Raw genomic sequence first — 24,565 nt, forward strand, 5'->3', positions numbered from 1 at the left:
TGAAAGAGATCCAGGAAAACCAAATAACGAGAGATGCGAAGTGCATGTTTCATGCAATGCTTCTCAGTGAGTGTTTTGTCATATGAAATCTGGAGCAGGTTGGATAGAAGTGATTCATCAATGGTGGGAAGAGCGCAGGGAAACAGCAAAAAATAATAGAGATATTTCAAAAGGTGCAGGGGTGGTTGTAGAGACACAAAAAACTGGCTGTGAATGCACAGTAGAGAATTGCCAATGTGGGTACCGTGCATTGGCATGGACAGACTGACACGTTGGTCTCGCCCTTTCCCCCTTGCTCCCGCCATTGATGAAGGCTGGACATAAGACAACGATAAACACAAGATGTGGGAAGCAATCTCCCTCTCGTTATGCACACACTGGATGCATCACATTGAACTATGAACAACTGGAGAAGTTAGCATGTTAACTGCTGGAAGTGAACGTAAACTGTGGATCAATAACCTCAGATTAATGCAGCATAAACATGAGAAATGATTTAAAGTGTCTTTGAACGCATGTCATTAACAGACATTTCGTTCTATTACCCGACATGCCTTTCGTAGGAAATCATGTCTCACAAACTTGATTGAGTTTTTTGAAGAAGTAACAAAGAAGATTGATAAGGGCAGAGCAGTAGATGTGATCTATATGGACTTCATGGAGAACTGATTAGGAAGGTTAGATCTCATGGAATAAAGGGACAACCAACCATTTTGAAACAGAACTGGCTGAAAGGGAGACGACTGAGGGTGGCAGTGGAGGGTTGTTTTCAGACTGGAGGCCTCTGACCAGTGGAGTGCCACAAGGATCGGTGCTGGGTCCTCTACATTTTGTCATTTACATAAATGATTTGGATATCAGCATAAGAGGTACAGTTAGTAAGTTGAGAGATGACATCAGAATTGGAGGTGTAGTGGATAACGAAGAGGATTACCTCAGATTAAAACAGGATCAGGACAAGATGGGCCAATGGGTTAAGAAGTGGCAGATGGAGTTTAATTCGGATAAATGCGAGGTGCTGCATTTTGGGAAAGCAAATCTTAGCAGGACTTATACATATAATGATAAGGGTTTGGGAGTGTTGCTGAAGAAAGAGACCTTGGAGTGCAGGTCCATAGCTCCTTGAAACTGGAGTCGCAGGTAGATAGGATAGTGAAGAAGGCGTTTGGTATGCTTTCCTTTATTGTTCAAAGTATTGAGTACAGGAGTTGGGAGGTCATGCTGCGGCTGTCCAGGACATTGGTTAGGCCACTGTTGGAATATTGTGTGCAATTCTGGTCTCCTGCCTATTGGAAAGATGTTGTAAAACTTGAAAGGGTTCAGAAAGGACTTACAAGGATGTTGCCAGGATTGGAGGATTTGAACGTTAGGGAGAGGCTGAACAGGCTGGAGCTGTTTCCTCTGGAGCATTGGAGGCTGAGGGCTGACCTTATAGATGTTTACGAAATAATGAGGGGCATGGATACGATAAATGGACAAAGTCTTTTCACTGGGATCGGGGAGTCCAGACCTAGAGGGCATAGGTTTAGTTTGAGAGGGGAAAGATATAAAAGAGACAACGTTTTCACACAGAGTGTGGTACGTGTATGGAGTGGGGTGCCAGAGGATGTGGTGGAGGCTGGCACAAATGCAACATTTAAGGGGCATTTGATGGGAATATGAAGAGGATGGGTATGGAGGGATATGGGCCGGGTGCTGGCGGGTGGGACTGGATTGGGTTGGAATATCTGGTCGGGGTGGACAGGTTAGACTGAAGGGTTTGTTTCAATGTTGTACATCTCTATGACTCTATGACCACATTTCAAGATGGATGACAACAACCCCAATTTTGTTTTGAAATTGAGATCTATTTCATCATTTTACACGGTGAACAAGTTCAATTTAAATAATACAAACCACGTTCGCTCACACGGAATAAAACTGTGATTTCATTACAAACATTGTCCTTTTCAAGGAGCAGTAACTCAACATGAAAAATAAGATGTAATTTTTATTCAACATACGTCAGTTAACACCATTATCTTACTTTGCATTGACTGCAATATGCACATGCTAAATAAGGTTTAGGAAAGAAAGTACTTTGGAAATAATGATTCGGTGGGGACGAAAAATAAGATTAGGTTCTCATGGTGCGGATATTCCACCAATGGTTCCAGTGGTGGAAATGGTCAGTGGGCAGTATTTCTATGATAGTAGAGAGGTGTGAGAGCTGCCAGCGTTGGGAGCTTGCACCTCATCTGGTGCAGCGTCTGTTGACATGGACCAGGGAGCATTGTGACATCAGACTTGGAGGTCCAACCACACTTGGAGCAGCTTTTATTAACATGGAGTGGCAGGGAGCATTGGGACATCAGATTGCAAGATCCAACCTCATTTGGAGCAGCGCCTGTTGACATGAACCAGGGAGCTTTGCGAAATCAGCCTGAGAGCTCCACCCTCATCTGGAGCATCCTTTCATGGCATGGAGCAGCAGGGAGCATTGGGACATCAGAGTGTGAGCTTCAGTCTCACTTGCAGCAGTTTCTATTGACATGGAGCAGCAAGGAGCAATGGAAGTTCAGGTTGGGAGCTGCAACCTCATCTAGATCAGCTTGTATTTTCATGGAGGAGGAGGGAGTATTGGGACATTAGGCTGGGGGAAACGATATTCAACTAATTTAATCTGAAGTAAAAGAAGTTTCAACACCTCAGATGTTAATTGATTTATGAAGAATCTGTCGCGGGAAAAAAATCTTTAGATATTGAAGACAAGTCCTGCAAATATTCAACTAAGGAACACGCATTAATACAGAGAGAAATGCGAGTGATGTTTCAGGTCTTTGACTTTTCTTTTCTGGCCGACTCTACACTGGATTACATCACCAACAGGACTTTTTCACTCATTTCATTTTATTTAGTTTCCTGCAAAAACGGACAGGTCATTGACGTAATCTAAAGCTGAAAATCATGGGAAATGCGATGTTGTGATTAGGCTGCAGTTTACCTCGAATTATTGTGGAAACACAGCACAATAAGTTGTTATTTCCTCGATCAGCAGCGACCTCATTGATTGGCTGATCAGATTGTGAATGGTTGTTTTATTTGAGGACAATTTGAAGTGATTATCTTTGTTTTTTGTTCACCTTGGGACTGTTACTGTTATTGCTCATGTCCTCGTTAACAACACAGCTCTGCAGAGTGTAAAATCTCAGCTATGCATCTGGCTAATGTTACAACCATTCGTAAACCTGGCTACGGATCAGATGTTTGTAGGTTCAAAATTTATTTGGCGCAAGTGCATTGTGGAAATTCACAGCACATCCAAGCTAATTGCTTTTGTTACACTGAGGTGGATAATATTTGGAATTTTCATCTCTACGAACGAAAATTCTTTCGCTGTCTTCGATCAGTTCAACATTACTAATAACAATCATAGTTAAAAATCACACAGCACCAGGTTGCATCGAACAGGCATATTTGGAAGCAACAACTTCTTCATCAGGTGATTGACAACTGTTGGACTCTAATCTGGATTTGCATGATTTTCAGATTTGTCCACCCCAATCCAACACCAATACCTCCAAGTCATGGGTACCATCGATACCACGAACGATCGGTTAAATTCCAGATGATCTTCCAAAAGATCGCGCAGGTTGACACATACAACAAATTTCTGCAGAAAAACCACACCTGATGAAGGAGCGGCTCTCTGGAAGCTAGGGCTTCCAGATAAACCTGCTGGACTATGCCCTGATGTTGTGTAATTTTTAGCTTTGTCTACCCAACTCAAACACTGGCACTTCCACATCATAGAGAACATCAGTCATGTCCCAGCGCTGTCAGAGAAGACAATCCTGAAATAGCAGCACGCATTGTTCATAGGTATGTTTCATTTTCAGAAACCAACCCACTCAATCGCTGCAGCTTCTGTGTATGAAAAGCACAGAAAAGAAATAGCTGAGACTCAGTTTTAACAGTATTTTGAAACTCTTTGGGAAGTGGAATCAGAGGAAAATGAAGGATGAACTGTCCGACTGTGCAGAGAGGAGGAACGCATTTTTCACTTCTTTCAAGGGCTAGGGTATTGACTGATGTAAGGCATTAAACATATTCCTGGTAGACCTGCTCTCTCTGCGTCAGGAACAAGAAGTACAGATTTCCTGAACGGTAATGAAACACAGGACACTCAGTGAAAGCGCCGAATACTAACCACTAGACCACCATGGATGAGAGCAGAAACAGTTGCACAGTTTCTTCATAACACAGTGTTTGGAATTATGTTACTGTAGATATTTTTCCCCTCAAAAATGACTGAATTATCGAGTGTTTACAACACAGAAATGGATCCCATCATCTCACTTCCCAGCACCTGATCTGTAACCTTGTAAACTCTGATGTTTCACGTGTTCATCTCAATGCTACTTGCCCTGGAACGTTTTAATCTTGTAAGACACAATAAATGGGATTGAAGTTTGAGATGGGAAAAATGTGTTCACACCCAGTTGGGGGAACTGAGCCCTACTTTTACGCACAGACCGAAGCACGCAGACACATTTCCCCAAGAGTGAAACGGGCCTTGGGAGAAAACAATCAGAAAGTAAAATTTCACCCTCTTAGCTGATATTATCCCATTTCAGACTTCAACACCAGTGTCTGGTTACAGCAAAGAAAGGAAGCATTCAGCCCGTCCCGTCCCAGTGTTCACTGCCCATTGTGTCCCCATTACTCTGTAGTTTATACTGCCTCACCTCGTTACTGCTGCAAAACTGGATCGTTGCTAACGCCCGCTATTTCCTGTCCTGCCGAACGGTTTTCTTCAAATTCTTGGACTGAAAAACAGGAATGGGTTATTTCAAACACTTTTCTAGTTTACAAGGCCAGTGTTATCACCACTGAGCCAGCACACTGCCAGCTTAGAGGTAAGGTCTCATACATTAGAAACTTCAATATAACAGATGATTGGTTCGCCTCAGTGTTTTAAGCCAAACAACAAGACTAGAATGGAGCCGAGGGCATCATGCACGGAAAGATGGGAGAATAGAATGATGAATCTCATGGTGTCCATGGTGGTGTTAACAGAAATCTTCCCTGGTAGTATATTGATGAGGATTCAATGCTTTCACTGTCATGGCTTGTTAAATGTTAACGTTTACAGTAATCGATATGAAATACTGCCTGATCTTTCGAAGCAGAATGATGCTGTACAGCAGTCAGAATCGCTTCCCTACATGTTACAGTTCCGCATCAGCAATGTCAGCTCCAATTTCCTGACGTTCAATCAGTTTAAATCAAGAAGGGAGGGGGCGTCAGGAATATAGAAGGGGCCTGGTGGTTTGTGAGAGTTAACAACATGCCTTGTGGAGCCAGATTCAATGTAGATACTGAATATCATTTTTCCTGTTTACCTTGGTATACTGATCACTCCGGATCAATTACCCACATTATCTGCCATTTCTGTGTTGTTCTTTGTTCACTTCACTTCGGTTCAGTGTTCTGGGGGACCACATATTTTTAATTTGGCACATTTTACTCAGATCTTTTTTACAGCTTCATATTAAGGCCAACAATTTTAGGAACAGAAAGACACCATTCAGACCATCAAGTCTGTTCCGCTATGGAATGGTTTCATGTCTGATCTGATAACCTTGAACTGCATTTTCTTTCCTTTCCCCATAACGCTTGATATCTTTGCTGTTTGAAGATCTGCCAATCTCAGCCTGATTACACCTAATGACCCTTCCTCAACAGCCTTCTGCTACAAGAAATTTCACAGATCCAGAACTGTCTGAGAGAATAAATGCTTCCTCATCTCCGTTTTAATTGTGAGATCCACATTCTAATACGAAGTTAAAAATCATACAACACCAGGTCATAGTCCAACAGGTTTAATTGGAAGCATTAGCTTTGGTGGGCTACTCCTTCATCAGGTGTTTGTGGAGTCCACAGTTCTAAGATGCAGAACTTATAGCAAATGTTTACAGTGCGATGTAACTGAAATTATACATTGAAAAATATCTGGATTGTTTGTCAAGTCATCTATCTATTAGAATGGCCATGTTAGCTTTACTTCTTCCTTTTGTAAATTGCAAAAAAATTCTTTGAAAGTTATATTCTGTGAACTTTAACAATTAGTGTCAGCCCGGATAATATTTTGAAGGTGTTAGTCCCTGTGTGCTGTGTCCGTGCCATAACGTTTAGACTGGTGCCAATCTCGGCACAATGGATAGCACTGTTGCCTCACAGCGCCAGAGACCCAGGTTGAATTCCCGCCTCGGGCGACTGACTGTGTGGAGTTTGAGCATTCCCCCAGTGTCTACTTGGGATTCCTCCGGGTGCTCCGGTTTCCTCCCACAGTCCAAAAATGTGCAGGTTAGGTGAAGTGGCCATGTTAAATTGCCCATAGTGTTAGGTGTAGAGGAATGGGTCTGGGTGGGTTGCGCTTCGGCGGGTTGGTGTGGACTTGTTGGGCCGAAGGGCCTGTTTCCACTCTGCAAGTAATCTAATCTAAAAAAAAAACACACTGCAGGCAAGGAAGCTTTGAGGCATGGTACATTTGTGAAACCGAGCAGAGGCTACAGCAACAGATGAATTGAACTGCACATCCATCACAAACAGGTGTGTCCCTTCCCAGCTGGAGAGCACTTCATTGTCCAGGACATTCGACCTCGGACCTTTGGGTGACAATCCTCCAAGGCAGACTTCGGAACAGGCAGCACCTAAAAGTGCCCGAGCAGAGGCTGGTAGCTAAGTTCGGTACAAATGGGGATGGCCTCAACTGCAGCCTTGGGTTCATGTCACAGTACAGGTGATCCTAGCTACACACAGAGACCCTCCTACACACACAAACACACACACACGCATATATCCGTTTGTGGGGTGAATTTGTACTTGCAGAGTTACATTGTACTTTGTTCAAAAACTGCATGAATCCATGTAAGTCTCAGTTAACTCATTTTTTTAAAAAAATAGAATCATTCTAAACATTATGGAAAAGACAACAGCACACGGGGGCTGACACCAGTTGTTTTAAGTTCACCTGAGAATATAACTGATGACAGACAATTGCTCCATGGACAGTGCTCTGAGGTCATAGGAAAGATATTAGACATTTTGCTGACAGAGCTCCATTTTCTTGATGGGCACCCTATGCCCATCCTGTGCCAGACTACAGAGCAAGGCCACCGTAAAGTGCTTTCATGCAGTAGTGGAGGTGGAAGCCAATAGTAGGCCATTCGCTTACTGGAGGAACGTGCTGTGGCATGGTAGGTGAAGGGTAGAGAGATTGAGGTATACTGCAGCAGCACAAATTTGGGGCTCTCGAATACCCTTCGGGAAATCCGGCCCATGTATTTTTGGAGCCGTCATATGTAAAAACATAAAGTTTCGGGAACAACTTAATGGAGAATGATGCTGAGCAAAGGTCGATTACAAGAATATCAGGAGGAGGAGGCGGGGTACTGTTCAGGAGGACATTTGTGTCCGAGAATACTGGGAAGCAGGGAACAACAATGGCATTGACAGCACTAAGGTTTTGCACAAAGCGCCATTTTGACGGTCTTCCACGCTTCAGGATAGTTAGGAAGGCAGTGTTGGATGGGCTGGTTGTGGGCCCGAGGATTCCCTGTTGCAGAGGTGATTCAATAACTGATTTGATTCCCAATACTGCCACGGGTGATACGGGTATTGTTGTATTGATGGCAGGATTGCTCCCTGACTGAGTGCAACTGTTAGTGATTGGGAGGAAAATAGCTGGCCTGTATGGTTCTATTGCTGTGTCCACAGTGATTATGGGATTTCAGCTAATAAGAGTGGGCTGTTGTTGGAGGAAGCAGGGCCTGGGCCTTGTTTTGTAAAAGTAGATGCAGTAATGCGGGAGCTCAATGCACACAAAACTCTCCCTGTCCAATCAGTGTCAGCTCTACTAAAGGGTCTGTGTCTTGCCTAAAGGGTGTGAAATGTATTGTTGGTTGTGCGACATACCCTATCATGGTTGTGAGATCTTTGGGGAGCCACGTGTTCTTATTTATAAAGGAATTGTGCGGGACTGCCGTTGGATCTTTGCAGGCCAGTGAAGCCTGCTCTGCGCTGAGTTGCACGTCTGCTGCAACACCTTGTGGTCTGGCAAAGTACCTGCCAGTGATGGAAAGTGGGGAGGTGAGCTCTAGATGCGAGTCCATTAGTGGAGGATATGTTGATGCTGGTTCCTGGGGGGCTGAAGCTGGACAGTGAAATTGACAGAAAAAACGGCCACCCACCTGAAAATGGGTGGAGGATGGAGAGGTAGTTGATATCCCGGAGCGGAGAGGGTCTGGAAGGGCGAGGGTAGGTTCTGGTGGGCACAACCAGGGGCATGAGCAATATACTAATCTCAGAACTAACAGCAGGGTTTTTCCAGCCTACTGTTTCAAACATCCTGGAGCCTTAGTGCATGGCCACTTCCCAGAAAGTGCTAAAAAGGGAGAAAGAAAGAACATAATAAGAATGGGCAATAAAAAGTAAATTTCACCAATTAGATTCTCGATTAGATTTTTTTTCCATTCCGCCGTGTCCAAGACAGAAATGACGGAAATGGGAGAAATTTTTGAACATATGACATCGCAATTCATTGGAATGATTTTCCCATTCGCCAGAACACCAAATAACGGTGGATTGAGTCACGGTAGGACTATGTTTCACAAAAACAATGAAATAACAGTGTCTCCTCAGTTTCAGTGAAAACTCAACTTGCCTGAAAAAAAAAGCAGCAGCAGTAAAGCTGCTTGTGATTTTACATGTGGGAGGCAAACACGACCATGACAGCACAGAAACCGACCCTTTTGAGAGAGACTGCACTCTCCCAAACCGTCGTTAATTTTCCAACAAGCAAACAAGCAAACCTACCAGGTCTTTTTTTTTTGCTTTGAACACGGCACTTAAACACACTGCAGCTTTGCTGTTGACCAACAGAAATGGCAGTGGTGGGATTGGAAGCGACGCCCCTTCGAGACCGGCCACGGTTAAATCCGCGGACGAGTGTGGCCTATTTTCATACATTTTCAATTGTGCTCCTGAAAAACAACAGATGAAAAAGCACAGGGAAAACATTTCGCGGTTCTTGTCCTCCTCGCATAACAGCTGGGATATGCCCGACTCTGATATCAATTTCACAGCAGATAATGATAGCCCATCAACCCACACAAAGCTCAATGGAAAGCTGAATCTGTCTTCTGACACTATTTTCAGCTACTAATGTATATGCGAGTGTGAGAATGCATGTTCTGTCATGATTTGATAAAATATCCATGAGCTGCATGACATTACTGGAATTTCGATTCTTGCTTTGGTAAATTATTTCGACTCGAAACAGAACAGAACACGAAACATACCGGATGACAGAGAAAATGTACAAAGCTGAGCAGGCCGTGTTCCACATCATACCATGCAGCATAGTTTCAGTGACTGCGACTGTTTTGCAGAACAAGTGTCCCAAAGAATGTTCTCCACCTGAAAAGCCGAGGTATCAGGACAATCAGAGAAGGATAGATCACATTGTGAGGATGCTCAAACCTCGGTGCCAGTACGAGTTGGCATTTCCTTGTCTTTCACCTTATCCATGCAACTTGCTGCAGAATGTCCACTTCAGGATATGAGCGACATGGCTGCCAGCTGAGGTGGAAACCAATGTGGGAATCGATGGGAAGCGACTCAGAAAAGTTACAAAATTCCATGGTGCTTATTAGGGAAGCAGTTTCTGTTCTCAGCAATGTAAAAGATAGTTTCTGAATATATTAACAGAAGTCAAAAAGTGATTATCCCACCCTCCCACCCCACAAGATATCAAAGAGTTGCTAACTGTACGTGAGTGTTCTTTGTTCTCGATGTGAAAATCTCTCCCGCCTGAGTCACCTTCACGTCTCTTGTTGTTGAGTGAATCAAAAAGCAGGAATTTCACCAAACTGCAACTGCCTCCCTTTGTTATCCCGCTTCCCCCCTCCCCTCCCCGTCCCTGTTTACATTTTCCTGCTTATCTGTGATATTAAGAAAACCAAATGGATGTGATGTCATTCTGTCGCCTGTCTGTTATTTCCACAGTCTCAGTTCCAACATGGCTTCGATCTCGGTCCATACCTAAATATGAGTGACGCTATGACAGCACAACTCCAGAAGATCGTCTGAGATTGTAAATTCAGTTATTGCTATTGCTGATAGAATGAGCTGCTAAAATGCGAAAACATGATTCAGAACTTCTAGTGCTTAATGTCGCACGTTGAATAACGGCAGTCAGATTCCAAATGAGGCCTTTCAGAGACGACTTTGGGATACTTTTGACAGAGAGGCTACATTAGGAATCCGTGGTGCACCGTGACCCAGCACATCACCTTTCCCCTTGGCTTTGAACAGGGCCGCCTGCGCAAAGAATGCAAATGTGTTACTGCTTTTCGTCGAAGGATCAGAACGCGGTAACTACAGTATTAAACAGGATGGCGTATGATCAGAAGCCGGTTGGAGAAACACTGAACAACGTTTCGCCCAGTACTTAAATGGAATTGCATTACTTTTCACCCTGAGAGCGGATTTGCACGAGCAAACGCAAAACCAGGTTTGCTGATGGGAAAGCAAGCAGGAAAGATCCATTCTCGTCCATCTAAATGGCTGCGGTTGGGGACAGGGATGTTTCTGCCCAGTTTCAACCGGGGGTCCTTTCGCGTGTGAAGAGAATGTGATAACCCCTACACACCAGAGACAAGTCCCGCCAGGGCCTGCTGTTGTTCAGCGGTGCCCAGCACTGTCATTTGCAGCAGTTCTCCGCTTCACCTTTCCATTTCCAATAGCCCGTTGTTGTCCAGCGTCATTGGCATCATCGAAAAAGTAAGAAAATCATGTGAAATTGCTTACAAAATTGCAAGAATGTTGTCAATGTATCGACTGTTGTGTGAGGCTGAATAGGCTGGGTCAATTGCCCTGCAGCGTAGCGGCTGGGGCATGATCTATGGAAAGTTTGTAAACTGAGTATTTACGTATTTTACCTAAGGTGGGGTGAGTTGAAAACTGGAGAGCGTAGGTTTCAGGTGCGAGGGCTAAAGGTTAAACGGGACCTGAGACATATTTCCCACACAGACAGGTGTGTGTGTATGGAATTGGCTACCAGAGGAAGCGGAGGAGGCTCGTACACTCAGAAGGCTTCAAAGGCAACCGGAGGAGTTTCTGTATCAGAAGGGTTCAGAGGGTTAGGGGCCAAGTGCTGGGAAGTGGGACTTGTTTAATTTTGGCTGTGTGGTCAGCATGGACGAGATCCACAAAGACTCTGTTTCCATGCTGTGTGCCCCAATAACGTTGTGTTACTTTCAGCGGCTTGAAAGGATTACTTTTAGCAGGGCTTGCCATCGCTCTCTGCGGCTGTTGACCGGAAAGATAGCATTGTGAAACACTGTGAACCGAAAGACCTTCTTACTTTTGACCCGACTGACCATACTCCGTGAAATATTCCCGGATCCTCAGTTGAGGATGTTTGCTGCTGGAAGTTACCTCACAAACCGTGTTATCTCGTAATGTATTGAGCGAATGGCAAAACAGTCAGTATTTAACACGGAACAGAAACAAAATTACATTTTTCAGACACAGCGAAGCATGAACGCTGAATGTGATACAGACCGTGGGCATGAGCCATTAACTAATCTCACAACTAACAGCAGGGCAATTCCAAACTACTCTTTCAAACATACTGGAGCCTTAGTGCACCACCACTTCCCAGAAAGTGCTGAAAAGAGAGGAAGAAACAACACAACAAGAATGGACCATAAAAATTGAAGTTCACCAATGACAGTCCCGATTAGATTACCTTTCCCTTCTAATGTCTGCAGGACAGAAATGACGGAAACTTAAGACCGTGTAACATCGTAACTCATTAGAAACATTTCCCTTTCGTCAGAATACCAAATAACGACGAGTAGAGTCACTGCAGGACTTTGTTTCACGACAGCGACGAAGCAAGTCTCTTTTTGGTTCCAGTGAAAGCTCAACTCGCGTGGAACTAACCAGCGGTAGTAGAGCCTGCGATTTTCGGTGTTGGAGGCGACCACCACATGGAATGTGACATCTTTGAGGGGGCTTATACTCGCCAACACTGCATTCAAGTTACCAATACCGCTGCTTTTCGCTTGGCATTGAATCAGAGCATATTAGCACGCTGCAGCTTCGGGTTTCGAACCTCCGCCCGCCTGCCGAATAGGCACTGGAGCCCCGCGCCTTAGGCTGCTTGGCCACGGCACAGAGGCCTGTTTGGAGCCCACTAGTGAAGTGTGCTGTTTCTGATCCGCAAAACGCACTGCAGGATTTTCAGACAGCGCCATCCTCCCTGCGAAATGTCCGTGCTGGATCATGTTCTGTTGTGTAGATGTGTCCCGGCTTTGCCAACATCACCGTGGTCTAACTCGTTACATTCTGTTGGTCGAACTGTGATTCCACTCTGAATCACAAATGTGTCACAAACCACCTTAGATGTGCTGGCTCTCCACAGAGATAAATGTGTTTCTCTTTTGGTATCATTCTCTTTCCTTCTCCCTGTAACTCTGCGCACTTTCACTTTCAACATAAACATTGAATTAGTTTTTAAATAACCCGATTGAAACTACGTCTTTGTCAATGTCAGGCAGTGGTTTACAGACCCTAAACACTCCCTATGTGAAACCATTCCTCCTCATGTACGTTTTTCTACTTTTACTAATGACTTTAAAACTCTGCTGAATTGTTCTCGATCCTTTCAGGCGTGGGGAGCACTCTCCCTTCCTTATTTCCGTTGTCAATCCCACTCATGTCTTGGAAAGGTTTAACACGGCCAGCTGTCGGCCTTCTGTTCTCCAAGAAGAACTGCCCCAACCTTACAAATCACCTTTATTGTTGACATTCCTTATACATCACACCATTGCCATTAACCTGTTCAGCACTGTTTCCAATCATTTCATGTCCCCACTTCCTCAAGTGTCATACGCAGAACTGTGCGCACAACCAAGATGGTGGATTTATTCAGAACGGGATTGTGTGGGTGAGCATCCTGAAACACTTGTTTCGCTTTCACCACATGTGATACTGTGCCATGCCTACTAAAATGGCATTTCTTACTCCAGAATTCAACGTTATTTCAAGGGGGGCAACTTCCTGATTTACACCTTTTTTTATCAAATAGCTGATAGGACGACCGGGCAAACGTGAACTCAAACGACCAAGGCTCGATGGCGACTTCAAGTAAGACATTCTCACATGTCAGTATTAACACAAGCTGCTGAGCGAAGATCATGCCCCTAGATAAGTGGCATTCTTACGTTTCCAAAACCAAACCAACTGAAAGTCGCTCAGATCCAACAACATTATACTTTGATCTCGGGTTTCTAAGCACCAAAGTGTTTCAAGAATATCGCCTTCTCATTCCGTCTCCTTGTTCAAGGGACGGTGCTTCTTAACCCTTCTGCTTGGACTCCATGGGCAGAGTATTCAGTTATTTCCCTCCACCTGCAACCAGTGTGAGGGGAGGCAAGCGCGACTATGCTCTCAACGGCAGAGCCAGTTCCATCAAGTGCTGGAAATGACCAAGTTTGATTGTGAACTTTCCGTAAATATTATTTATCTGAGAGACCGATAAAGATGTTGAGCTGTTGGGAAAGACAGAATGTACTCCGGATTCTCTACCCTCAAGTACATCGATGTGCGGACATTTTTGTGCAGCCTGTTTGCTGTTCAGAATCCATCTTGACACAGCAGTCCTGCAGAAAGGCTTTTGTAACAGTGACATCGGTTCCTTTGCTGCAATCGGGCAGCAGTTAACACCTGAGCCCCAGCTGTCCCAGATGAAGAGAATGCGAATGAAACCCTCAGTCACTGAGAGTCATCCCCACGTTCGTGAGCTGCGGAGCTGCAGACAGTCTAATGTGGAAGGGAGGGTTAACAATGAGACATTATTTCACTATCAGCCACTCTGTCCCAGAGACAGGACGAGGGGCAGCATCAACGTGTGGCATCACTCACTCGCTGACAGAAGCTGTTCAGCCCATCGAGTCCACGGCAACCCTCTGTCGCTTGTATATCTCTGTGGTTATTCATCATTAGCGATCTATGTCCTAATAATGCAGAACTGTGTCAGTGTCATAATGCTGTCTCCAACCAGTTGATCCAATTGTTACTCACGTCTTTTCATTTCACGGGGTGGACATGGCTGTGTGAAACAGCGTGGGGAATATCTGCAGGGCGTCATGCGTATCGAGCACTAAACAAAGAATATATCTCACCTTCACCAGTTTATTCCCAGCTCTGGCAAATGATTTTGCGAATCAGATCAGAGCAGAACGACAGAGAACAGGAAAAGAGCTTCCCGGACTTAACGAGTGTGTTTCCTCACTTGTGCCAATTTGGATGGTGTATCAGTACGAATTATTCATTTCAAATACATTGAGAGAAAGGAAGTGGAAAGTGAAACAGCATGCAATACGTAGAATGGAGCTATGTTATAGAGGAAAGCTTTTGGGGACAGTATACATACTGAAACGTGGAATTGTCAACTAGCAGAGGATGATTTCAATCCATTCATTTCCGGGTTATGAGCCCAATAGGCTCCAGCTGGGCCGCTCTGTTAGCGTTGACTTTAACATGAATTACACTGTCTTCAGCATTTCGCCTGGCGTGTGGCATGTACCTCAAAGGATGATGTTGAATGGTCTTCACTATTATTGTGTGTGGCGCAGGTGTGTCCCGGCTGTGTCAATATAACTTGTGGGTAACTTCCACATTCTGTTGCTTTAACTGTGATTTAATTTAGAATCAGAAAATATGTCACAGTGCAAAGTGAGACCATGCAGCCACCTTCGCTGTGCTGACACCAAACAATAAGGAAATGTCTGTGTGGTTCGATTGATTAACTTTATTTGATTGTTTGATTGTCACATGTACCTGAGTACAGTGAAAACATCTGTTTACGATTGTTAAAGGCAGATCACACTAATCAAGGACATGCAGCTTACCGTGTGAGTAAAAGCAACATTTTGGACAGATTAAGGCTTTCAGGTTAATTCACACAGGACGTGCGCTCGGCAAGATCCACATTAACAGGATCAGCATCATTTGAAGTTAGGGAATCCATTGCTCAGACTAGTAACGGCCGACAAGAAGTTGCTGGTGTATGTCTTGAAGCTTCAGTATCTTGATCTGACCTTGATCTCATCGAAAGATTGCCTTCTGAGTCAAAAATAGAACCAAATGCAATCCTCCAGGGCTCAAGTCTGACTTCTCACACGTACATCACCCACCCGAGGCGACATCACACCCAAGACCAACGAACCAGAACTGCAGCTTGTGCGTGATCTATAAATCAGGTGATTCTCTTTGTTTAAAAATAGGCTTTTTCTGTTGTTTCGGAGTGAAGGCAGCTATGAGATTTAATAACAATTCCTTGCCATTCTGACTTCCGGTTTCCCGGAAGCTGTGGTAGCCACTTTCCCCGCGAGCGGGCTCCTATCACTGGCAGCTGGACGAACTCATCTTCTATTGGCAATCAATGTCGTGGGAGAGAAACGTGAACGCGCTCTTCAGCTCCATATCAAACACGGGCTTCGGGATCGGGGCGGGGGCTAGAGGGAGTGGGAGTTATGAAAATTCAGGAAAGCTGTACAAAAGGGAGATCACGCATGCACAGGAACCCATCTTCTTTTGGGAACCTTGTGCAAATAACGCCATCTGAAACAAATAGAAAAGCGCAGAACTGCAGGGAAAAAAAGAATCTCTCCCAGTCATCAGGAACTGTGTCTGTGTCCTTCTCAGAGTCACATCGATGCCTCTGCTGTCTGAATCAGCATGGGATGTTACTGCAGCGATCCCTGTCGCTCAGGCACACTGCACCTGATATGTATAAGCTTTATCACCTTACCCCAAGATGAGAGAATAGATCTCACAGCTCACATCATCCCAGATTGACAAAGATCAGAAGAAAGCGTTTCAGACCATCATCTTTACACCCATGGCAAAAAAAACGGATGTCTGCGAGCAGATGGTCTCGACTAGTGCTGGTGTTGTCTGTGTGACAACAACCAGGAAATATTTATCTTTCTTCTTAAAACAGGTGTGAAAATTTGCAGAGCATAGATACATCTACCTGCTGTTAGTGAAGTGATGAACAGCAGACTATATTTCACAAAGTATGGTCTGACCTCTGGTTTATTGGCTCAGCACGCTCCAACTGTGACCCTCTGCTCACAGGATTTGAGCACAAACAAAGGAATGACTCAGTGACAAATTCTGTTGAAACGGATTGTGTGAGAATTTGAAAGCGATGGAATGAAAAGCCCCTGAAGGGCGGGATGCAACATTAACTGAAGGGATTGTTTTCCAGACTCGAGGAGAGTGCGCAATGTTATTTCCATTGGTCAATAACAGGATCGATAGACTGAATCAGAGTCGTATGTTATTGTTGGGACCCTTGTCGCCGAGACCCACTGTTTCTTTTGTACAATGGTACAAAAGCACGGACGTTTTGTGTAGAGGGGACAACTTCAAAATCGTTAAGAGGCAAAATGCACAAATGAGCAAAACAACAAAGCAACCAAAGGAACTGGTGTTACGTGACGGGGTAAACCTCCTCTGCTAATGTAAACCAGCAAAGAAGAAAGGATTCATCCCGTGCTGTATTCCGTTAAAATTCAACAGGCAAAGAACTATCCCAAAAATCACTATTTAAAGTTAACATTAACAATTTTATTGTCATTTTTAACATGTGACAGAGAATAATCAACTTTCAACTACTTACCACTCCCTTCTCTAAACCTTCTGGTCTACAATACCTTCCCTCACCCCGACCCCATTAACATTTACAAAAACAAATCAAATTTACAAACCAGCTAGTTGTAGAATCTTCTGTTTGTATCTTCCTCTGTAGATTTATTTCTCCAGGTCGGTGTTGTTACTTTTTTTCTATGCAAAATATTTCTCCAGATAGTCACCTCTTGCAGATTTTACGAACATCCTACATCTGTTGGTCTTTTAGCTTCTCTCTTTGCTGTTCTTCGCAGCTCTGGGTAACTGTTCAAAATGTCCGTTATTTAGCTCACAAAACGTAGGATCGTTTCATTGATTTTAACATTGTAAAAATACCAAATTCAAACTTGATTGGGGCAAAATTTAAACTGATTGGCCGAATTCAAATTTCATGTTTGTATCCATGTAACACAGCTCTAAGTTGTTTCGACCAAATGTTATGTTGTTACCATGTTCTGGACTCCTTGTGCTAGCCGGGCATTTCAATACCATTAAAAGTACATTGCACCCAAAACTTCATGACACTGGCATTTGCCAAGGCAGTCTATTTCGCTCAACGTCGCTCTCTGTCAATCTCATGTGCCTGAGATTTGAGCAATCTCTGGTCTATGTTAATTAAAACTGCCGTATTCTCATAACCTCAGATTGAACCCGCCCCCTTATGTATGTCTTACAATATTAATTGATTCCTCACTGTGTTACTGAAGCATACGTTAAGAAGAAATAAAAATGAGAACAACAGTCACCTGTGTGACTGCGATTTGACCCAATGTTGCTGCAGCCAACCAACTCAGCTGTTAGTGAAATAGCCCACACCTTTCCTGTACCAGTAAAGAGATTGCATAGCATAGTGATAAGTTTTCGTGAGTTGAATTCGACCCAGCATTATTACGCAGGGCGAAATTTATTGGGATATAAAGACATGATGAAATACACGGGGGTTGGAGGTGGATTATGTTCAGAGTTCCCTTGACACAAAATCGTTTGAAACGACGGAAATGAGATTTACTGGGAGAAAAGACAAGAAGGGATGAAAAGAAAAGAAAGGATTTAATGGGATGGTGGAATAGATGAAGAATCATGCGACACAAATCAGGAATGACTGAGTTGTGCCCTAATGGAGATTTTCCAGCGGATGTAAAATTGGTTAGGGCAAAAAAGATGGAAATTACCTCGTTCAGGTGATCGTATAACCAGAGGTTAGAGCTTCAACACGAGTGAGGAACGACAAAGAAGTTTGCTGCAGGTACTTTTTATTCTGAGTTTTTGAAATCGGATGTGCTTTTTCAGAAAAAAAAACATTTTAGAAGATGATTCCAGCATATTTGACAGGCCACATGCAGACACAAGGAGCGAATTTAACAGGGACAGGGACTCTGGGCTGCCTGGATGGGGAGGCAAAAGTGACACACTCACGAATTTTTTAGCGTTCATCGGAAAGAAATTGCATAATACCTGCAACTGAACATGTAAAGTATAAGAAGAGCTGTTGGTGTTGAAAGGTGCAGCAGCAGGTTCGACGTCGACTACTACAAATTGAAAATGTACTGAGCTGTTTGTTTTAGCTTCGCATTAAATCGAAGCCGGTTAGCTCAGTCCACTGGCTAACTGGTTTATGGTATAGAGTAAGAATAATAACATGGGATTAATTGTCGCACTCTCTCAGGTTGCCAAAAGGATCATCATCTGCACTGGTCACGGTATCTGTTATACAATTGTGACTCTGGTGAGTAGGATCGGACCTGAAGATGTCAAGCATCATTATCTTTGCCATCTGTTGCCTTGAACATTTGTTCACAATGACAAGGAAAGGGACTGAGTCCATTTAATACTCACTGATCTCCCCCCGAAAAATCAAGCGACAAGACACTTCCTTATTCCTGTTAAAACCCCCTGTTCTGCACCGCAGCAAAACTATTTGATATTGACTTTACCAGATTCACTGACAACATTCAGTCTACCCAAAGAGATACATCTAATTCCTTTCAAACGGTCGAATGAGCTGTGTGACTTTGCAGCAAACAGGATGATATGAAACGACATTAACAACCTATTCAAGAATGTAATCCAGTGCAGTGTCAGAGATTAGAAAAAGGTCATCAAGCTAAAATATCTCCTCTGTTTCTTGATCCACAGATGGATAATCACTTGGGGAAAATGCGCAGTTTTGTCGTTAATAATTGATAACTTTCCCAAAGACAGAACAATCCCACAAATCAGAAACTGGAATTTTAGAGTAGATGCTGCTTTATTCGACATTATTCGCCAACTACGCTTCAGTCTGATGCTCCAATAATTCCTGATCGACGTCAGTAAAACCAGCTTTTGATAAGGATTGAAATTACAACTGTGGCATTTTAACACACTGTTCAGTGCCATGCGCTGATCAGTTGTTCCACTGGAGCCCACCGGCAGCAAACCTATAAAGTGCCCTACTCGTACCTCTGGGACCTTTGACCCGCATGTTCTACTTTTGCTGCAGTTCTGGAAGTAATGCTAAGGCAGAGGAGGAGGAGCTGATATGGACCTGTGACTTTTCGGGCATCGTGTTCAGGAAGTGGGACACAGAAAAATGTTGCGCAAAATAGACTTGATTGAAAACTGGATTTCCGTGGGTCGTTGTTTACAGACAATGTTACATTATCGATGTCGCAGAGCTTCTCATTCGGTCGGCTTCAATTTGGCACAGAATTCGATTCAACGACACTTCACTAACTTCCTTCTTCAAGTTCCTACAGACAACATGAAACATCCTGCACTCATTCTCAATCTTCATCATGGCTCCATCCAAGGACATCCAAAGACATGTTGCACAGATTTCATGAATACTGAAGATAGAAGAATGTTATACAAGAGTAAATTCAATTTCAGTTTAAATTGTAAAGTGATAAGAATCCAGAGAAAGCTACTGAATTTCCCCAATTCATGTTTATTACCGTGGCCAGAACTCTAGCTAGGCAAAGGGCTAATCTGTCTCTAAATCCCCAATATCCACACTGCCGTTTGCTCCATGTGCTCAGTTGGAAACCTGTGTGAAGGAGCATGCAGTCTGATAGAGCGCCTGGGACAATCCTCCACCGTCTGATCTAAAGCTACAACAAGGAGCTGTGTATTCCAGCTGCAGGAGCAGTGGGATAAAGGGGATGTCCTTGGTATTCCGTGGTGTAGATTCGCAGTGTCCTCATCATGTTATTGTTTAAAACCCTCTGTCAGAAACAGCACAGACTGAGAGGAATAGATGGGGGCCATTTCGCTTGCCAGCACTACCCCGCCATTTGATGTCATCATGGCTCACCAAACCGTCAATGTCTTTTCCCAGCCCATCCACATCAACCTGTCGCCCAAAGGGAAAGAGACACTGAATAAACAGAAAAACTCTGCAACTGTGGGAGGCAGTGGGCTTCTGCAGTGGGTTTTGTGAATGAGAGGCCGATTCTCGGCTGACAAAGTTTCAAGTGATATGATTCGCACAAAACTCACCACCCAGAAAGTGAGAAATCTTCTGTGGTCAGTAGCAGGATGTAGAACTCCAGACGATGGGAACTGATGATGAATCAGCGGAACGATTATTCATTCAGCAAAAATCCAAACTAAACTCCGATAGTGGTGGGACTCAAAATCACAAAATTTGAATCGCAATCTTAACAATGCAGTAGAAGTCCATCACATCTTTCATTGTGCCACAGAGCTGTACTAGCCTTCATTTTATTCCACCCAAAGTTACGTTGTTCAAGTCTTTCATCAAAGATCTGTTTATCCTCGCCCCAGTTTACAATAATTGGTCCTCATCCGTGCATGCTTTAGCTCCTCAAGTGTTCAGCTAAGTACTCCTGAAGAATTTTAATGACTCTTAGCTTCACCACACGTTCAAATAGTGAGTTCCAGACAAAGGACACTCTCAGGATGTAAGCATTCTTCCTAAACCTATTCTGAACATTTTCCCTCTAGCGTTTCATCTATATCCCTGGTTATTAATCATTCCCAAAAGTAGTTTATTCCTGTCACACATATCCATCCCTTTTCTGTGCACGTTAATCAATTCCTCTCTCAGCTTTCGCCAATCTCAGATAAGGAGCCCCAGTCGAGCTCATCTATCTTTGCAGTGGCGTGAGTGTAGTGCTTTCAAAGCACAGCAGGTCAGGCAGCATCCCAGCAGCAAGACAATTGATGTGTTGGGCATAAGCCCTTCATCAGGAATGAGACGTTTGAGTCGGGGATGAGGGAGGGGAATGGGAGTGGTGGTCAGGTAGCTGGGAAAGTGATAGGTGGATGAAGGTGAGGGAAATGTTGGTAGTTCAGAGGGGTGATTGATGGTCGGGTCCAGTGCGCAGTGCCGAGTTGGAGGCTTTGCACTGGGATAATGTGGGGGGAGGTGAAATGAGAAAGCTATTAAAATACACATTTGGCCCGTGCGGTTGCAGGGTCCTAAGGTGGAATATGGGACGTTCTTCCTCCAGGCATCGGCTGGAAATGCAATGGCGGTGGCTTGTGCCAGAAGCAGGGATTTTCTTCTCCTCAGATGGTGAATAACGTACTGTGCTTTTCCAGCACTACACTCTCGACTCTGAGCTCCAACACCTGCAGCCCTCACTTTCGCTTACCTTTTCAGGGGAAATGGTCGAACTCAGGCATTACCTTGGTAAATCTCCTTTGACCACGCTCCAGTGCAAACACACGCTTTCTGAAGGCTGGTGATCAGAACAGAATAAAGTTATCCAAAGAAAAGCAGAAATATCAGAACAAAATCAGCAGGTCTAGTGCATCTGCGGAGAGATTTCCGCGCCAAACGATCCACCTTTGGAACGAATGGTATTTGTAGGTGGGGAAGGAACGTGAAAGAAGACGAACACGGTCTAAAATGATTGAATTCGATGCTGAGTATTGAAGATTGCACCGTGTCTCAGCAGGAACTGACGTGCAGCTCTTCCAAATCGCGCTGTGCTATGCGGGAGCGTTGCAGCAAACCAAACTGAAATGGAGGCATGGGAACACAGTGGGATGTTGCAGTGACAGGAACCTGGAAGCTCACGGTCTTATTTCGCTTGGAGACAGAACGAAGGTGCACACACGCATATCACCCGCTCTGTTTTTCTCTCCACAGTCTGGTCGAGATCACGTTGTGAGCAGGAAATGCAGTTTGCTAACTTGAGTGATGGGCAGATAAATCACTGAAACTTACACAATGAGGAGAGACATCGTAAACGGTCAGCATTGCACCTTCTTGGATTTCGTGGAATTGTGCCATATGGGGAAGTGCTGGAAGTCAAGAAGGATTGGACAATGGCGTACAGAGAGAAGGTTTCCTGCATTGTGCCGGTATTCAATGGTATGGGCGAGTGGGGAAAGGGCAGAATGTATATATTCCTGTGCTACATGCTATAAATGAACAGCTCACTCCGAAGCAAAAGTATTTAATGATTTCCATTCATACACTGACAGTAGGTACAGCTTGGTGAACTCTCGTGTTTGCAATATCACTCTCACTCTGTCTCCCCGGGAGCAGCAGTACTCCCCCACGTTGATTCAGACAGAACAGTTCTTCCTGTGACATGTCTCTTCGAGAATGGAAGGACAGGTGTTAATAACCCGTCATTGGAACGGAGTATCTGCATTGCTCAATAACAATCAAAGAACTGTCCAAACTCCATTTCAAATAACTTTACCCATAGACTTGTATGTCTTGGCATCACAAATTCACATCCGAATTATTCGGGAAGTTATGGGGATTTCTGCCTCTTCGGTCCTTGCATACATTGTATTCCAGATTTCAACCAACCAGTTTTCGAAAACGTTTTTCCACGTCAGTCTAATCTTTCCGCCTCTGACCTGAAATCGATGGCCAACCGTGGTCGATGTCTCCATCAAAGTGTAACATGTATTTCAGTCTATTCTATCCATATCCCTCAGTACTTTTTACTTCTTTATCATATTCCCCTCAATCTACTCTGCTCTAAGAAAAACAACTCTAGTTTGTCCAAACTCACTTCTTCAGCCCAGACAATATCTTATCAAATCTCCCCTGCATCGTTTCCCGTTCTATTACATCCCTGCTACAATGTAAATTGTATAACTACACACATTGGTCTCGCTTGAACCGAATGAACAAGTGAAATAAATGATGCGCAATTCGACAAAAAACTGGTGTTTTTTTTAACAAAGTTTCTTTTCCTCAATGCTGCCCTGTGCCCTTTTCCTGAGCCTGATGTTTCAATAATCGCTGGTCCATGTCAGTAAAAGCTGCGACATGAGGATTGATCTCACAACCGCGGTATCTAAATGGATCAACTAGTTTGAAGGTCTTAATGGTGAGACTTGGACATGGTCACCCAGCAACAGTGAGCGCAGCAACACCAACTGAAAGGGGTCAATGTGAAAGTGATTGTAGGGGAAATGGGAGGGGGAATTTAAAGGAGGTATGTAATTGCAGGAGGGAGGGAAGACTCCGAGAACGGGTGAGTCTGAATCCTGAAATATGACTCGCAGAGATGTGTGTGAGAGAGAGGGGTTTGGTGGCAAAGTAATCATAATCTCTGAGAATGTTTTCATGTAAAATCAACTAATTTCTTTCTGTGTGTTCTCTGCATTAGTCACAAGGAATAAAATGCAGTGACTCGGATTCGTACGAGCTTACTGCGGCCACATTGCAGAATATTTTATCATTGAAACCATTACTGAGTCATGCAGAGACACGCATTTATAAACAACAACAATTACAGTGACAGAGGGTATGTTAGGAAGAGTAGCAGATGCACAACAGGAATATTAGGCGAGGGATAGCAGACATGTGGGAATTCAGAATTGGCTGAATTTGGCTGAATTTTAAATTCGATACCCCCAGACGCTGTGGTGGTTCCATCGGATTGCATGTTGAAGACTGATTTGACGGATTTCGAGAAACAGAAAATTTTAGCAGATAGTGCGAGATATTGGTGCAATGTATGTTTCATTAGCAATGAGTTTTAATACTTTTGTTTCAATAACTTACCCACATAAGGAGGTACCCATTGCTGCAGTCAGTAACATAACCCCTGTTCCTATAACCAGAACCAGGCAAACGTTGTGGCGCAGCCGCTAATATCAACCCGGATGTGTGGAGGAAATAAGCACGTGAATCTCTTCTGTGGCACCAGTGACATGATTGTTAAAGGTGCGGACATTGAGACATAGAGATGTACAGCATGGAAACAGACTCTTTGGTCCAACCCGTCCATGCCAACCAAATATCCCAACCTAATCTATTCCCACCTGCCATTTCTGCCGATATTCCACCAAACCCTTCCTATTCTTCTACTCATCCAAATGCCTTTGAAATGTTGCAATTGTACCAGCTTCAACCACTTCCTCTGGCAGCTTATTCCATATACGCACCACCCTCTGGATGAAAAGGTTACCCCTTAGGTCTCTTTTATATCTTTCTCTTCTCAACCTAAATCTATGCCCTCTAGTTCTGGACTCCCCGCCACAAGTGAAAAGACATTGTCTATCTATTCAAGCGTGTGAAATGCTGAGGATGGGAGTGCTTCTGGTCAAAGGTGAGATGGAAGGGCATCTTGGTCTCAATTTATTATATTATTAAGATTCAGCAGCAGCATTAATTAGCACTGAGGATTGGTTCAGAGGAAACTTACTGAAGCCTTAAGTGAGAGGCTGATGTATTGAAAGCATTCTAAGAGATTTTCCTTAACAAAACGGTATTTTGTTACTTTGATAGTAAGAACTGATTTTGCTCACATCGTGTCCATATCAGTCTCTTGCTCCAGTAAACACTCCAATCCAGCGTACATTGCTTCCATTCCAACACAGGCACGAGTAG

The 24,565-nt window shown here is 43.9% G+C and overlaps 1 long non-coding RNA gene across 1 annotated transcript in view; it reads left to right on the forward strand.

Annotated features, from left to right (window-relative positions):
* The window catches only part of LOC140478559 (uncharacterized), a 728,439-nt gene that overhangs the window by 435,380 nt on the left and 268,494 nt on the right, over positions 1-24,565 (forward strand). The window lies entirely within an intron of this gene.

This window comes from Chiloscyllium punctatum, chromosome 6 (assembly GCF_047496795.1).
Source record: "Chiloscyllium punctatum isolate Juve2018m chromosome 6, sChiPun1.3, whole genome shotgun sequence".
NCBI lineage: Eukaryota > Metazoa > Chordata > Chondrichthyes > Orectolobiformes > Hemiscylliidae > Chiloscyllium > Chiloscyllium punctatum.